At 36.7% G+C, this 6,000-nt stretch overlaps 1 long non-coding RNA gene across 1 annotated transcript; it reads right to left on the bottom strand.

Annotated features, from left to right (window-relative positions):
* Positions 1 to 3,048: 3,048 nt before the first annotated feature.
* On the bottom strand, positions 3,049 to 3,688 carry LOC5564828. Its single transcript, XR_002498873.1, has 2 exons — positions 3,334 to 3,688; positions 3,049 to 3,267 (listed from the first exon to the last, which is right to left on the bottom strand). It is a non-coding gene; the product is annotated as an uncharacterized LOC5564828 (long non-coding RNA).
* Between the last annotated feature and the right edge of the window lie 2,312 nt (positions 3,689 to 6,000).

Raw genomic sequence — 6,000 nt, 5'->3', positions numbered from 1 at the left:
GGTTGAAACGAGTAAATTGCCGCACTTCAAATAAACGAGGAAAAAAAACACCCTGGACAACCGCAGAAACATGTCGCACTCCGAATCGCAAAAATCTGATCACGAAACCGTTACATCTAAAATAAATTCGGGTATTCTATTTAAACGAACGAACGAACGAACTCACCAAATGCTTGCAGCCTCCGGAAAAAGTTACTTAATCCCCCGCCGCGGCGCCGGTCAACGTCCACCACACTCTTGATCCAGATTGAAACGTATTTGTTTTCCCAGGTTCAGAAACTGAATGCACCCAGTTTTTTTTCAACGCGAAACTGAACAACATTTAAAACGCGGAAGAGCAACAATTTCACGCCGAATGAAGATTTCCATTTTTTCACTGTCACGAAGAACAATTCGACAAATTTAAAACGATTGCGGCCAACTTGCGATTGCATCAGCCGAATTGATATGATGCACGGAGACGAAAAAACATGACAGTAGATCCGTTTTTTCGCCGCATAACATATGGCTCAAACATATGCCCCGCTGTTTCGAACTTTTGCCCCACTGTGGGCCAAAAATGGTGGTAGCTCATTTGGCATAAAGTCGTTTGTATAAAGCCGTTTGGTATAAAGTCGTTTGGCATAAAGCCGCTTGGTATAAAGCCGATTGATATAATGGTCATTGAGTATACAGTTATTAGGCATAAATGTCGTTATCTGGCGTTTATAAAATCTGATGAATAAATTATAAAAAAAAATCCATGTGCTCAGATGGGATCCGAACACATGACTCTTGTATACTAGATTTTTGCTTTACCAACTAATCGATAGCTTGATGACCCAATAACTCAGAAGGTTACACGTTTCGAATTCAAATTCCAACAGTTCACGTAGACTCTTTTCCTAACCCATATCTGTTATATCTGCGAGTGCGGTTTATGTTATGTTGAAACTGTTTGCCTAAGTATCATAGCAATTGAATATTTTTGTTATGAGAAAGGCCTGCGTGAATTGTTGGGATTTCAATTGGAAATTTGTAATCCGTCCAAGTTATGGGGTCACCAAGTGGCTCGGTAGTTTAGTTGGCAAAGCACTCGTCTAGCTTACAAGAGTTGTGGGTTCGAATCTTGCCTGAGCATGTGGATATATTTTCATAATTTCATTCTTGATTTATCCAAATTTACTACGCGTAAAGAATTAATTTAAAAACCATGCGGGTTGGATTACCGAACAACTCACCATAAGAGTCAATATAAAAAAAATGATTTTTCGACCAGATCTATATCCTTTTCGGGACGAAGCAGCACAACTGTGCTGGACATGTTTTTTTGAAACGATTCGTTCAGGGCCGGTTTTCCGTCTTCAATTATTCATAGTCAACGAGGTACATTAAAACGCCATGAAGAGTACAATCCATTCTGGAACGTTAACACAAAGCAAGAGAAATTTGATCATAAAAATGAAAAATCGTCCGTCCCGAAAGGGATATATGCGCAATTTCAAATATCAAATGTACAATTATTATACCCCGATACCCTAGACTAGTACCGATACGCCTTAATTTGAAAATTAGATGATACAATCCATCGGTATCAATTGAGCCAAAATTATTAGTTTTTTACTTTTAACCAGGGTTTTCTTTCATCAGAAATTTCTCCAGACATTCCTCCAAGAGTTCTTCCAGGAAAATCACTGCAGAGATTACTCCAGGAATATCTCCAGCAATTCCTTCATTCCTTCAAAGACTGTTTTGAAAAAACTCCTTTAGGGATTCTCTCAAGAGTTCCTTCAGAAATTTCTCCAGGGATACTTTAGGGATACCCGTGATTTCCCTCAAAGAATGCCTCTAGGGAATCTCACGGGAATAACTGAAGCATAGACAAAGTTTTAAGGGCTACTCCAGCAAATATTTTAGTGATTCGTTCAGATTTTTTCCAGATTGTGCAGATTTTTTTTTTTCATTGTTTTTTTTTTAGAGGTCCCTTCAAGATGTTTTCCAGGAATTCCTCCAGGGATTCCCTCAGGCATTCCTTCAGGAATCCTTTCAGAGGTTTTTCTAGCAATTCTCCCAGACATTTTTCAAAGAATTCCTCCAGAGATTCGTCCATGAATTTCCCCAAGATTTTTTTCAGAGACTTCTGCCAGGATTCCTCCTAGGAATCCTCCAATAATTCCTATATTGATTCCTCCTAAGACTCCCTCAAAATATTTCAAAGGAGTTTCTCACTTGAAGAATTCCTGATGAAATTCTTGAAGAAACTCTTGGGGGATTTCTTGAAATAATCCCTGGATGAAGTATACTTTAAAGGAATCCCTGGAGGAATCCTTGCTGAAATCCTTAGAAGAATCCCTGAAGAAATGAAAATTCCAGGAGGAATTTCTAAAGGATTCCCTGGACAAATCACTGAAAGAACCTATAGAAGCATTCCTTCAAGAATTCCTAGAGAAGACCCTGGAGAAATCACGATAGCTGGAGGAATCCCTTGAGATATCCACAAATAATACATAACTAAGTAACTAAGTAACTTTTTCCTAATGCATTATGAAGATTTATGGGCCCAGAAAGCCGTAGTGATAAACGCGCAGCTATTAAGGCCTAAGTAAAAATGGTACCAAAGTCAAAACTGAAAAAGCAGTTTTCTCATTTTAAATAGACAAATCGAAGAAAATAAAAACACACAGCTCTTTTATTTTTCAAATAAAAAGGCTGTGTGTTTTTATTTTCATCAAATTGTTGTTTCAAAAGGAGAAAACCAAGCTGAGGGTCATGGCATCGAATCACATCGGTCCAGTATCTTTCTGTAAAGGAAATTTTCTCGACTTCCCTGGGCATAGAGTATCTTTGTACCTGCCACACGATATACGAATGCGAAAATGGCAACTTTGGCAAAGAAAGCTCTCAGTGAATGATTGTGAAAGTGTTCATAAGAACACTAAGCTTAGAAGCAGGCTCTGTACCAGATGGGATGTAACGCCAGAAAGAGTATATTAGGAAGGTTTAGGGACGCTTTACGAAATTGTTAAAATAAGAGTTCTTTTTTCTTTCAAATTATTTAAGCAAAAATAGTTGTTTTTCATAATAGTTTTGAATATAATTTCAATGCTTAAATTAAATAATTTCATTTCGAGAGCGTCTTATACATTTTGTATGTAGTTAGTTATCACAATTCCTCCATGATGTCTTACAAAGCATCATTAATGTTTCCTATTTTCCTATGGCTTTGTAACCAGTTATAACGGGAAGTGCTTTCTCAGAAGCTTTGAATACACGTTTTCCGACTCCTTCCTAGAATTAGATAAACAAATTCAATTAATATTTCCGTAACAAAGATCTACATTCATCATATCCTACCAATTTCTTCCCCAGCTTCTTCAGACCACCGGCTTCGGTATGCCCGGTGAGTAAAACCAACCCGATGAGCAGAACGAGTGCAAACACTTTGCTGAAGTTCATGGTTACGATTCGCGCTGAGCGTTGTGACTATGTCAAGCTTTCACTGGAATAGGTGACTTACGGTTCGCTGTTTGCTAACTGATAACCGATTTGCTTGGAGTGACTTGGTTTTATAGTCCTTGCCTGGTCCTTTCTTTGCGTAAAGAAAGGGAGGCGCGACCAAACACGACCGGGAATCACCGAGCAGGCGATCACCGCACCAACGATCGGTGAACGGGAAAAATGTTCTCATGCCCTAAGAAGAGGATAACCATCAGAGGCTTAGCCTTAAGCAGTCAATACAATAATTAAAAAAAAGAGCTCAGTAGAAATTTGTTATTAAAAAAATAGCATTTTAGAATATTTTTTCATCAAAAAATTTGCAAAAAATTGCAATGAAAAATTCGCAATAAAAAACTACATTATAAAAAAAAACAATAAGAATAACAAAAAATGGTACTTGAAAGCTGATAATTGAAATCATACATATTAAGTTTTTTAATCAGTTTTATAAGTTATAAGTTTTTTTTTTAATCAGTTTTTTATATAGTTCAATGCTTATTACTTATTCTACTTGTTTTATTTTTTTATTTTTAAGTGCGTGGTTTCAATTTTTAATTACAGGGGTTTTGCTTATTTTCAATCTTTTTATTGGCTACTATTCAATAAAATATGAAAAGTTTGACTTTTTTAGAAGCTAATAAGTTTGGCTGTCGTCGGTGAATTCCACTTAGCTCGCGCTGCTCGTCGAGTCGAGAGCGCGCAGCTGCCGTTTATGAACCTCGCTCTGTTTTTGTTTTGGCGCCACTGTTGTCTACCATTCAGCGGAACGTGTGTGATGATGAATGAATGAGCATTTTACTATGGGAGTCTGCAATTGCTCTGGGAAATTGGGAATCACATAACTGGTGTACCGTTTGGATTGAGAATACCGCGTTAATTTATTGCGTTGGAACAGCTGTTTCAAATAAGCTTAACCAAATAAATGAATCACGAATTAGTTTGTCATATGTTTGAAAACTATATTCTGCTGGTACTGATATCTGGGTCCTATGTGATAAAATTTACTGCTGAATAGTTGTTGACGACATGCGAATCTCAAGCGTAAGGACTTGTAAGGCTGAATTCTTTTCATTTTTTCTTTCGTTGGAGAACCCATTGATGAACATTTGAGTGTAGGCATATCAATACTGCTCCTACAGATTCTTCAAGAATTTGTATCGGAATTACCCTGCGAAATTTCTCAGAAATCAAAATTCTTCGCTATTTTTATGAGCAGTTTCATAACTTATAACTAAGAGCCTTCTTTGCCAATTGACCATGGGCGTAGCCAGAGGGCAGGGAGGCCGTTTTCCCTCCCCCTTCCTGACTGGAGAAAAAAAAAACAACTGGTTTGATGCAAAGGTGAACATTTTGTTTAAGTTTTTAAAATGGAGTCTAAAGCTTTAATCTTTGTGTAAAATTGAGTAATGATCTCTTTGATTAATCATACCTCTGTCAAAAATCTTACCAGAAATCATTGCACGGTTTTAACAAAAGAACGCAATAAATCTTACGAGTATTTTGCCAAAAATTTGTTTTATAACTCAAAAGGTTTGAGCCAAGCATCGTGAAATGAATTAATCTGGGAATTGTTAGAGAAATTCGTCAAGTAATCCGATAAGGCATAACTTCACATATTCGTCAGGAATTTCTTGTGGAGTTTCTTTTAATTTTCGCAATATGTTTCTCCTAAGATTCTAAAATTACTTTCCAAAACATTAGTTCCGAAATTGTTTCCGACATTGAATCCTATGTAGTATCTGGAGATATTTGTCAGCCTCTTATATTTTTAGAGGCCAATCGATTATTTCATCCCACAAATTTTTCACAGTACGCTTCGAGTTTATTTCTCGCCGAAAACCAATCGATGAACCAATGGAGAATCAAGTTCGCGGCGATAGAAACCATTTCTACAGTACGCTTCTATGAAATAATGATCCGTTTTCTCCATAAAAAAAGGAAATTGCGTTGTGAATTATTTCATTTATTATAAGAAGTTTGTATTTATTCCTTAAAGCATTAGTCTAAGATGCCACCTTTCTACATATCTTTCTTTTAAAAATTTTCTTCTGGCATCCATCCCCCACAAATTGACATCCATAATTATGCCTCATAGATTCTATTATTTTATGAATCGTTTCAAGAATCTTTGTATTTGGAAATTAGTTCATTTTTTTCAGATGATTTCAGTAATCCCTCAAGATATTTTATTATAAAATGAAAACTCTCTCGTGATTTTGCCTTTGATGACTAAATAAATCCCTTTCAAATTGTATGTATGTATGTATGTAGGTAGCCATCATCCTAGCTTGAGTCTTGCTCTGCATGCGGTTCCGCTTACAGTACAGTCAATTTTCATTATCAATCTGAATTCAACATACCATTGTATGAAGGGCCAAAATGGGGTGTGGTGGACCCGTAAGCAGATACACTAACGCGAAACCCGCGGGAAATAGAGAATCTCCTTCCAATAATATGATCCAACGGAAAGTATAATGAAATTTGCAATACCTGTCAAGTTTTCCACGGGATGGTTTGTTATAA

This window comes from Aedes aegypti, chromosome 1 (genome assembly GCF_002204515.2).
Source record: "Aedes aegypti strain LVP_AGWG chromosome 1, AaegL5.0 Primary Assembly, whole genome shotgun sequence".
NCBI classification, from domain to species: domain Eukaryota; kingdom Metazoa; phylum Arthropoda; class Insecta; order Diptera; family Culicidae; genus Aedes; species Aedes aegypti.
Note: the sequence above shows the minus strand (reverse complement) of the source record. Positions and strands in the feature narration are given on the sequence as shown.